Here is a 10,343-nt window from a genome sequence, read left to right on the forward strand (position 1 = left end):
TTATACCTTTCTACAACTTCTGTATTCTTTCTACAACTTCTGTAGGCTTTTTGCCTACATTCTTGGACTTGTTTGTTCAGCTGGGAGACTCAGCATTTTAGAAGCTTCGTAGCTAGAGATCAGTGTGCCCCAGACCCCAAGGTCCTCTCCAGAACACATTCTGTAAACTCAGACAGAACCATCCAGGGGAAGGTTCCTTGGGGAGGGGGGCTCACTTGAGCCTCTCATTGGGGAATCTTTGATAGATCTGCTAATTAGTAACACCTATAATGTTATACCAGATCTTTTGGGGTGGGCATTGCGGGGTGCATTTCGGTGCATTCGACCTGGGCGTGTGCACCTAAGGATCCTTAAAATAAATACCGAGGTAAAATCCCTTTTTCCCTTCTAACCATGTTTGACTCTTGATTTTAAGACCAGGAAAAGGCATCAGTAGGGGCATTCTCCTCAGTACCACCCCTTCATTCCAGTATCTCCAGTAGGAGCCCAGAATCTGACAGTGCCCAAAATATCCAGTGGAGCCTGTGCAGCCACGTGTCTGTGCCCCAGAGCTGTGCCCAACTTTTGGTGAATGTGGCTGCTGATGACCTCCTCGCTAATTACAGTAGATCAGGCTCCTCATGGTTTTGTCACTCCCCATTTCTGGGAACTCTGATTTCCTCCTGTCCCTGCTACCAGCATTCTTTATGGTGGTCTCATGCCCAGTTATCCCACACATACCAACAATCCCTCTGTCCTGGGAACCGAGTCGATGCCTCAGAAAGGTGAGTTTGTGCTGTCAAAGGTCCCCTGTGGTGGCAACTGCTCTGCTGGGGCTCTATCTCTGGTTATAAAATGTCTGGGTGCTTTTTTGATACACCTGCTGTGCCAAAGATTCTTTCACAGTTTTGTAGTACTGCAGTCAAAGGCGTCCCTTTCCCAGTGCTGGGTCTATTTTCCCATCATTTCCAGGAACTAAGAGGGATATAAATCCTATTCTATGTGTGCTTTATGCAGCAGGAGTGGAGTTCAAACCCCCCCTAACACAGAGAAACTCACTCCAGTATTTTCACCAAATCTGATGGAATTTTAACACTCGTCCTTTGGTGCCTCGGTCCTGGTTCTGACCAGGACAGGGTTAATTTTTGCACTAGCTGGGAAGGGGCATGGCCAGGACCTGGAGGATGTTCTGTGCCACCTCATGGAATTGCTGGGAGCAGGGAAAGGGACTCTTCTGGGAGAAGGGGGAAAAGGGGTCCCTTCCAGTCGAAGAAGTGGTCGGGTGATGTCTATTATCAGTTGGTTTTTTCCATGTGAATAGTTTCTTACACCCTCTGTATTGTTGCTGTTACCGTTCATTTTCTTATCTCATCGCTGTTTCCAGTAAATCGTTCTTATTTCAACCCACGATCTTTATCTTCTGTGCCTCCAGTTCTCCTCTTCAGCCACCCACAGGTGGAGGGGGAGAGGGGAGCGAGGGGCAGCGTGGGAGCACTAAATTGGAGAATTCCATTCTTAAACCGCCACAGCCTCCCACGTCAAAGGTCCCAGGGGAGCTCACACATTGCTGGTAATGGATGTTTGGAGATGAAAGGATCCAAGGTTGTGGTCTTGGGTCCCACCTGGGTCATGAAACTGTTAAAAAAAGGTTTCTTCATCCTCGGCTTCCTGCAGCAGAGTCTCAGACATACTATTCCAGTAAAAACCCCAATATTTGAGTGCTACAGCAATAAGAACACCTTGAGCTGGGTGTCTCTGCAGAGGGACCCCGAACAAAGAGATCCCTGGGTTTTTCTACCCTCACAGTTCGTGCATGTGCTCTTCATGCCTCCAGTGGTGATTTTTGTTCTGGAGTCTGCTAACACCTTGCTGGACTCCTCCTGTCTCCACACAGACAAAGGCCATTGACTTCTTTTATCTTGTGGAGTTGCAGCTTCCACTGATAGCTGGAGCCTCCTCATCTCCTGCTCTGCGCTTCCTAGCACTCGCTGAGTCGGCAGAGCTTGAGAGCCCAAAACATTCCTGATTTAGGGAAAGCACTGCCCAGAAACAGCTCAAACACCAGTGTGTTATCAGCACTGTTCTCCTACTGCATTCAGGCACAGCTCTGTACCAGCTACGAGGAAAATTACTGAGAAGATGAACTCCATTCCGCCCAAACGCACATCTGGGTGAGAGTTCAGAGCTTGTGACTTGAGGCTTCTGCAAATCCAGCTACTCAGACTGAGAAAGGAAAGCTAAGCAAGCAGCTAAACCACACAGTGTTATAACTCCAAGTGGCCTATTCTGATTTAAAACTTACTTATTAAGCCAAACTACTGATATTTCTCAATCCTGTCCTTGGCGGGGGGGCTGAGAGTGGCCTCCACTGAATGGTTTTCCACTGGGCCCCAGCTTAGAGAAACCTCAGAAGGGGCGTAAGAAGAGGTTGTGTTTTCCAGGGCAGCTTCTCCCTCCTGCTCCCAGAGCATCCCTGTGACCCAGGGAGCCACAGCCAGGAGCGAGCATCGAACGGGCACTGCGGGATTTTGTGTTTCATAACACCGGCTACAGCCCGGGGCGGCAAAGGTCAATCCGTGGAATAGCTCTGACCAGGAGTCAGTGGGATAGGGAACGACCAAAACAAACAGCTGGCTGGGGGCTGTTTAGGCTTCTCCCCCCACTCAGCTGCACGTCAACACAAAGACCTGCCCAGGTCCCAAGCTGCCCAGTCTGGCTGCACCTGTCTCCATTTCCAGCCAAGGAATGCTGCATTCCCAGGTATTTTACACAGGTTGTCCTGGAGCAGAGAGCCAGAATGCCCACCAGGCTCTCTCCAGCTGAGTTATTTTTCCATCCCTGCCCAGAAACATCTCTTGGCACTAACGTGACTAATGCAGAGCCTTTGGAAATCAGCAGGGTGGGAAATTCCCCCCACACAGAGCCCCTTCCCTCCTGCAGCACCTGCTGGGGCCCCCACACCTTTCCTGTTTCCAGAAACTCCTCCCTCTTCTTGAGTTCCTCTCCCACCCCATTTCCCTAGCTGAATTTGGGGATGCAGCTTGCCATCCTGCATGGGCTTTGACAGGAAGGATTTGGGGGGCCGGGGGTGTGCAGTGGTCTCAGGGGGCTGGTCCCAGTCAGCTCCGTGGCCAAGGCTGAGCCCACCAGTGAAGCTGATGGTGCCTCTGTGAAAACATTTCAGAAAGGGAAGAAAATGCCAGGTGGGAGGAGAAGGAAAGAAGCAAAGAGAGAAGCGAGAGAGGAGCAGCAAGGTGGAGCAGGAGGGGCTCCATGGGGGTGTAGATTTTCCCTGCAGCCCGAGGAGGACTCAGACCAGGGCGCATGTTCCCTGCTCTGTGGAGGGGATCATGCCATGGCAGATACTCACACAGTGTCCCGTGGGGAACCACTCCAGGGCAAATGGATATTCCTGAATAAAACACAGCCCACGAAGGACCACACTGTGGGAGGTTTTCCTGAAGGACTGCAGCCTCTGGGGTTCCCATGCTGGAGCACAGGAAAGGGGAGGAGGAAGGAGCAAGAGGAAGAATCCGCTTTGTGCTGACCTTGACATGCTGCCCTCAATCTCCCCTACACCACGTTTTTTTGGGGGGGAGGAGCTATTAGGGGAGTTTGGAGGGAAGAAGAAAAACTGAATCTGAGAAAGGAGTGGGGAGTGGTGAGGAAATATGTTGGTTTAATGTTTGTCTTTTTGTTTCCCACTCCCCAGATTTTAGGGCAATAAATTAAATTACCTTTCCCCCAGCTGTGTCTGTTTTAACCTGTGACAGTAATTAGTGACTTCCTCATCTCATCCCAGCCCAGGAGTTTTCTTGCTCCTTTTTACCCCCAATTTTTCCCCCACTCCTGATGAGGGAGTGAGCAGCTGGGTGGGAGTTCTGCTGTCACCCAAGGTTCTCTCATCACCACAACTGTGGCAAGGGGTTGAAATGAGATGATCTTGACCCCAAGCCATTCTGGGGTTCCATGGTTCCACTGCATAAGGAAAAGCTCTCCCCTTTGGCTTTCCCCAGCACTGTTCTTCAATCTCTCTGCCCTGAAGGGTATTCCTGCAATTTTCCTGGAATTTTCCTGCCAAAAGATGCACCTACAGGTCTTCAGGAAGGCCCCAGCTGCTGCCCAGCCCCTGGTTCAGAGCAGATCCCTGTGCAGGGAGCATGGCAAGGTGTGGTTTTGCTGGCTGGAGGGGACTGATGGGGATATTTTGTGATCAGATTTTTCTCCTGGCTGGAAGAAAAAGCACCTCAAATGAAACAGTCCGAGCAGACAAATCAGGCCCAGGTGTTTGAGCAGTTAAAGAAGGAATAAGAAAATGAACAAGGGAGGCTCTCAGATGCACGGTGCAGGCACCGCCTGATGCCGGGAGAGCAGGGACACGTCCCAGGGACAGGGCCTCGGCTGCACTGTCCCCTCCTCCCTGGGCTGTCAGTCTCTCACAGGGGGGCTGCTGGGGGAAGGCAATTGCCAGCTCTAATTGCCCTTCTCTCCTTGCAGCCCTTTGAACCAGGAGGGGGGTGAGGGGGGTTCTCCCCCTCCCACGGCCCCACATTGCAGAGCCCAGCCAGGACTTTGTTGTCCCACTGGGTGTGCTTTGTGTCCTACCAGGCACCATTGTCAGCCTTTGCGTCCCATTACCAGCTGGTTCATTTTATTGATGGTTTTGTGTGATTGAAGTGAGCTTTGAAAGTCAAAAGATGGAGCAGAGTTCCAGAGGGGCTCCGGCTGCACGTTCCTGTATCCAGGATTAGCAGCGATGGCGTGGCTCGGGTGGCAGTGGAGGAGGTGGCCAGCAGTGCCACGTGCTGTCACTGCCTCACTCAGGGAATTGGGAAGCAAGAGTCAGAAGCCTGAGAGGAAATATTCCATGTCGGAGACAGCCAGGACATGTTTTCAAAGGTTTCTTCAAAACAAGTAATACAGGGGCACAACAGTTTTACTCTTTTGTTCGATATGTCATGATCCCAAGACCTTGGGATTTGGGGATTTTTGAAAACAGATTTGTGATAAAGTCAAACAAAAGGGGGAATGCTGCTCGCTGCAAAGGATTGGATATGCCTCATTTCCAGGAGGATTTGCCAAGGCCCTGGGAGCACCAAAGGTCTGGGCTGGCCTCACCTGGAGCCTCACTCTCCCTGCCCTGCCTGCTGGCCCGAAGGGCTGCGTTTAAGCTCCAAACCTGAGCCTTTGGCCCTTGCCTGGGGTTTGCTGTAACTCTGCTGGTCCCCAGTGCAGCAGTGCCCATTCCCTGGCCGTGGATTCCACTGATCCTGACCCTGGTGTGTGGATTGACGCTGGATCTGCCTCACCGTCCCCAGCCCCCCTGACGATGGAGACTCTTGATTGCCCCTCCCCATGAGGCTGGAGCTGCTCTGCTCCCCTCTCTCAGGTACCATGGGGCTGCTGGGATCCCTGACCCTCTGGCCACGGCATCATCCCTGGCTCACATCCCTGGCTCTGCCCGGGAAGCACAGAGCCCTCTGGCTCCTTGACAAGAGTAAACTCCTTTCTACAAATTTCATTTATTTAATACATTTACAGGAAATGCATTTTTGTATCTTTCTCAACTTGCCCACATGTTGAGAAAAAAATTCCCCCTGTTCCTGGACCTGCACCCAGACAGCAGATGGGCCTGCCCTCAATGCCACAACCTCCCTAATTATCCACAGGTCGTTAACACACAGGAGAGAGTTCAGTCTTTGTGCAAAACTCCAGGCTGCCTCTGGGCACTGTGAGCAGGGAGCTGCTCCAAGGGCTGGAGCCCCTCTGGAGCCAGGCTGGGAGAGCTGGGGGTGTTCACCTGGAGAAGGCCCCAGAGAGAGCTCAGAGCCCCTTGCAGGGCCTAAAGGGGCTCCAGGAGAGCTGGAGAGGGACTGGGGACAAGGGATGGAGGGACAGGGCACAGGGAATGGCTTCCCAGTGCCAGAGGGCAGGGATGGATGGGATACTGGGAAGGAATTGTTCCCTGGCAGGGTGGGGAGGCCCTGGCACAGGGTGCCCAGAGCAGCTGTGGCTGCCCCTGGATCCCTGGCAGTGTCCAAGGCCAGGTTGGATGGGGCTTGGAGCAGCCTGGGATAGTGGAAGGTGTCCCTGCCCATGGCAGGGGATGGGACTGGATGAGCTTTAAGGTCCCTCCCAACTCAAACCATTCTGGAATTCTGTATTTCTGTGATCAATCTCTGCAGAAAATCTCCCGTGCTGGGTCCAACAGGGGCTTCCCTCAGTCTGTGCAGTGACAGCGAAGCCGCCACCACCGCACACCGGGGCTGTCACAGCTGGACCCAGCTTTGGCTCCTTCTCCTCTTTCATAGCTGCTCTGAAGCCTGCAGGGAGCTGGGTTTTCACTGAGCCGTTTCAAAGCTCTCTCATTAACTGCTTGCCAGCAGCCAGCTCTCCGATAATGGGGATCGCCTCTGGAAATTGCAGCCCCATAGCAACAAGGAGTTTAATGGCTATTATTCCTAAACGAAGGACACAGGTCTGGTAATCCACCTCGTGCCTCTGGCAAAGGGCCTTGGAAATGATGATTTCCCATTGCAGGTAAGGCAGGAAAACACACACAGTCACAAGAGTGTTAAAACAGCAAGGCCTGGCCTGGCTGAGCAGTTTTTGACATCTCAAAATACTGGAGTTTTAATTTTTAAAATTTTTTTTTCATGGAGTCAGGTGAAGACACAGGAAATCTTCACGTGTTTTAAAAATTGAAAGGTGTTAATCTTCCTTACAAGAAAAAATGGGAAACCTGTTTTCAAGGGCAGAACCCACTTTACATGGTCTCCAGCAGAGACTTTTGGCACTCTGTGCTTGTCCTTGTCCACTTTGAAGCTGAAGTTTTCCTGTGTGTCCCACTGTAGAGTAATACAGAACCTCAGAATCCCAGACTGGTTGGAAGGGACCTTAAAGCTCATTTCATCTTCCCCTGCCATGGGCAGGGACTCCTTCCCCTATCCCGGGGTGCTCTAAACCCCATCCAGCCTGGCCTTGGACACTGCCAGGGATCCAGGGGCAGCCACAGCTGCTCTGGACAGCCTTAGCCCATGGCCACTGACCCTTCTCTGCACACCCAAATCTGGCTCCATCCTCTCTCCAGCCCTTTCAGGCAGTGGAAGGTGCAGTGAGTTCTTCCCTCACAGGTACAGTTCTCCAGGTCCATCCATCCCTGTGACCTTCCTCCAGATCCATCAGGGAGCCCTGGAGCAACTCGCCTCAGCCCTGACCCCATGACCTTTGTGCCAGTGGCTCTCACCACTTCCTTCTCCATCAATTTAAGAAAATACACAACTTGTCACTGCAAAGGCCTTTTAGTGCAGTTTTGTCAACATTAGGGAGGGTGGAGCCAGGTGGGGGTCGGGCTCCGCTCTCAGGTAACAAGTGACAGGAATGGAGGAAATGGCCTCAAGTTGTGCCACGGGAGCTTTAGGCTGGATAGTGGGTAAAATTCCTTACAGAAAGTGTGCTCAGGCACTGGCACTGGCTGCCCAGAGCAGCGGTGGGGTCACCATCCCTGGAAGTGTTCAAAACCCATGTGAATATGGCATTTGGGGATGCCGTTTTAGCACCTGGCAGTGCTGGGTTGATGGTTGAGCTTGGAGCTCTTAGAGAGTTTCCCAACCTTAATGACTGGAATTATTAATTAATTAGTTAATTAATTAATTCCATGATTTCTACCCACCCAGCAGCGCCATCACCCCTGTCATGGCCAGCAGTGGCTTTCTTTGAGCTTCCTAGGACATGATCAGGCTGAGCTTGGTAAGACCTAGACCATCTCCAGTGGGGATGAGTTAACACTGGAAGTGGCCCCAGATGTCCCTGTGACAAGTGGTGGCCTCACCCTGCACGTGCCCAGCATCACCCACCCCGTTACTCCTTTTCCCTGCCTCCCCTGTGCTGCCTTCCCCAACCCTGTCACCAGTGCGGGGAGAAACCAGAATAGTTTGGAGCTCTGGAGTGGCCTGGGAAAAGGGGAATATCAGTCTGCTTGGGTGGAGAGACAATGGTCAGAGAGGCTCTGGGGTGGCAGGGAGACGGGAGCCTGAGGGGAAGGTGTGCATGGGTTAGAGAGACCCTGGAGAGGGCTGAGGGCAACCAGCAGAGAAGGTACTGGTGGGTACACGTCTGGCCATGCCTGGCTCAGGGCCTTGAGGGTTTTAAGAGTGGTTCCCCCTGCAGCTGCCTTTTGAAGCCCTTGGGATCTCATCCACTGCTTTTTTCTGTGCCAGTGGGGCTGCAAAAGCTTTCTGATTTTTTTGGATGAAAGCAGCATTTCTCCCACAGTCATCAAGGCACTCCAAGAGCTGAAAAAGACTGAATATTATAAGAGATGTAATAACCTTCTAATATCATTGTACATCCTCTGTAGAGTGGACAGGAGGCTTGAGCTCTGTGTCTCCCTGAAGAGCCACCCAGCCTAGCCAGGCAATCCCTGCTGGGGAGCAGTGTGAGCCCAGGGAGGGGGTTCAGCACAGCTGTGCTTCTCAGCAGAGCCGTATCCTCTGACATATCCCAGGATGCTGGAGCTGCTGTCTGGGTGCCTCCCAGCCTGACTTCCAAGCCAAGGAGACACCAGCATGCAGTTCACCACTGCAGCCACCACCGTGGTTGTGCAAACCAAGTCACCGCAAGAAAGAAGAGTTGACTCAAGTCTTAAAAACCCAGCTTGGAAAGCTGTGGCTGCAGGGGCAGTGAGTGCTGGGAAGCTTCCCCTTCCTCAGCTCACAGGGGAACGGCAGGATTTGGGCAGGAGCTGAGGAAGGAGACACAGGGCTCCCCAAAGCCTGTGCTGGGTTGTGACCCCTGGGCCAAGGTTCTGCTGGGTTTGTGCAGCCCCTTTCCTCCCCAGGCACCTCTGCCACCCCAGCCCAGAGCCCGCCCAGGGCCGTGCCAGCAGCACCAGCTGCCTGCTCACACTGCCCACACTGAGACGATGCTGTGGGTGCCCTGTGCCCCCAAAGAGGTGGCCCCAGGACGCGTCACCTGCAGCCTGACCCGGCTGCCGGTGGCTGAGGCAGCAGCGACCTGCTCTGCCCTGCTCCGGGTACTTAAAATAGGTCAGCAGCAGGTGACTGGATGAAATTACCCTTCATTTTATTGTAAGGGAGCTGCAGATGAGGCCCTTCCCCGTGGCTAACAGCAGGGATTGCCAGTGACAATGTAATGATTTTAATCCAGCAGTTTTCATTAACTCCTGACGCGCCGTGGGCCTGTGCTGGTTCACCCTCGCCATGAAGCGGCACCAGCCGGGTCGGGAGGATGATGCCACTGCTCTGAATGTGCACAGGGACACGTCCCAGACACCACCGTGGGCCACAGTGGTACAAACCCATCTCTGGGACTTTGTGTAAAGTCCAAAGCCTCTCTCTGTGCTCCCCTGGGTCAGTGCAGGGCCCAGCAGCCGCTGGGGAGCTCTGTGACAGCAAAGTGCCAGTTTAGCCCAGGGATCAAAATCTCTCCATTTCTGGAGGTAAACAGAGCAACACAGCTCTCCATGTGTCACTGGGTGCAAGTGGACTTTTATTTGTCAGGCACTAAAAGGCATGACTTGAGCGTCAGGGTATGGACACAGGACACAGCAGGACAGTGGGGAAGGCAGGATTGGGGGGATGGAGAAAATGATGTGACATTGTGGGTGAACATGAGGGCAGGGCTGTCCCACTGGGGAAAAAGCAGGCTGAGGGCTCAGAACGAACTCAGAGCTGGAGCTGGCTTGTGGTGTCAGGTGCTCAGTGAGCTGCATGGGGCGGAAGGACAGTGAGCCACCACAGTGGGACTGAAGGAGGCTGACTCTTCTTTATGCCCCGAGTTCTGATGTTAAATCCACCTGCTCTTGCCCCCAGCCCCCAGCAGGCCCTCTGGGAGAAGCAGGGCTGACACAGGCAGGTGCTTTTTCATCTCTGCTGTTGAGAACAAACAAGGTCCACAGTGAGTGTGCAGGGCCAGTGCAGGGCAGCCCAGTTCCAACTGGAAGCAGGGCCAGTGGAGTGACGGTGTTTGAGGTGGTCCCAGTGCCAGAACAGACCATGAGAGCAGCTGTGCTGGGGTGATCCACCGGCTCTGGAACTGGGACACTCCAGGTCCCAGTAGCTAACCCCCGAAGCAGAGAGGAAAGAGGATGAAACAAGGGCAATTCAGCCAGTGGAACAGCTCCTGCCACTGACAAGGGGTGGCATCCTCTCCTCTTGCTCCTCTTCCCACCTTTCCCACTCTTCCTTGACACCAGTCCCTGTCCCCCCAGTATCTCTTGTGCTTTTCCACTTTTCTAAAAGGGGTTGCAGCTCCCAGACCAGCTCCAGGAGATCCCAGCACCTAAGAGGTGTGTGCTGAGCACCTCTGGAGCAGTGGAAGGTAAGACAAGACCTCCCCCTTGT

This window comes from Aphelocoma coerulescens, chromosome 21 (genome assembly GCF_041296385.1).
Source record: "Aphelocoma coerulescens isolate FSJ_1873_10779 chromosome 21, UR_Acoe_1.0, whole genome shotgun sequence".
Classification (NCBI taxonomy): Eukaryota; Metazoa; Chordata; class Aves; order Passeriformes; family Corvidae; genus Aphelocoma; species Aphelocoma coerulescens.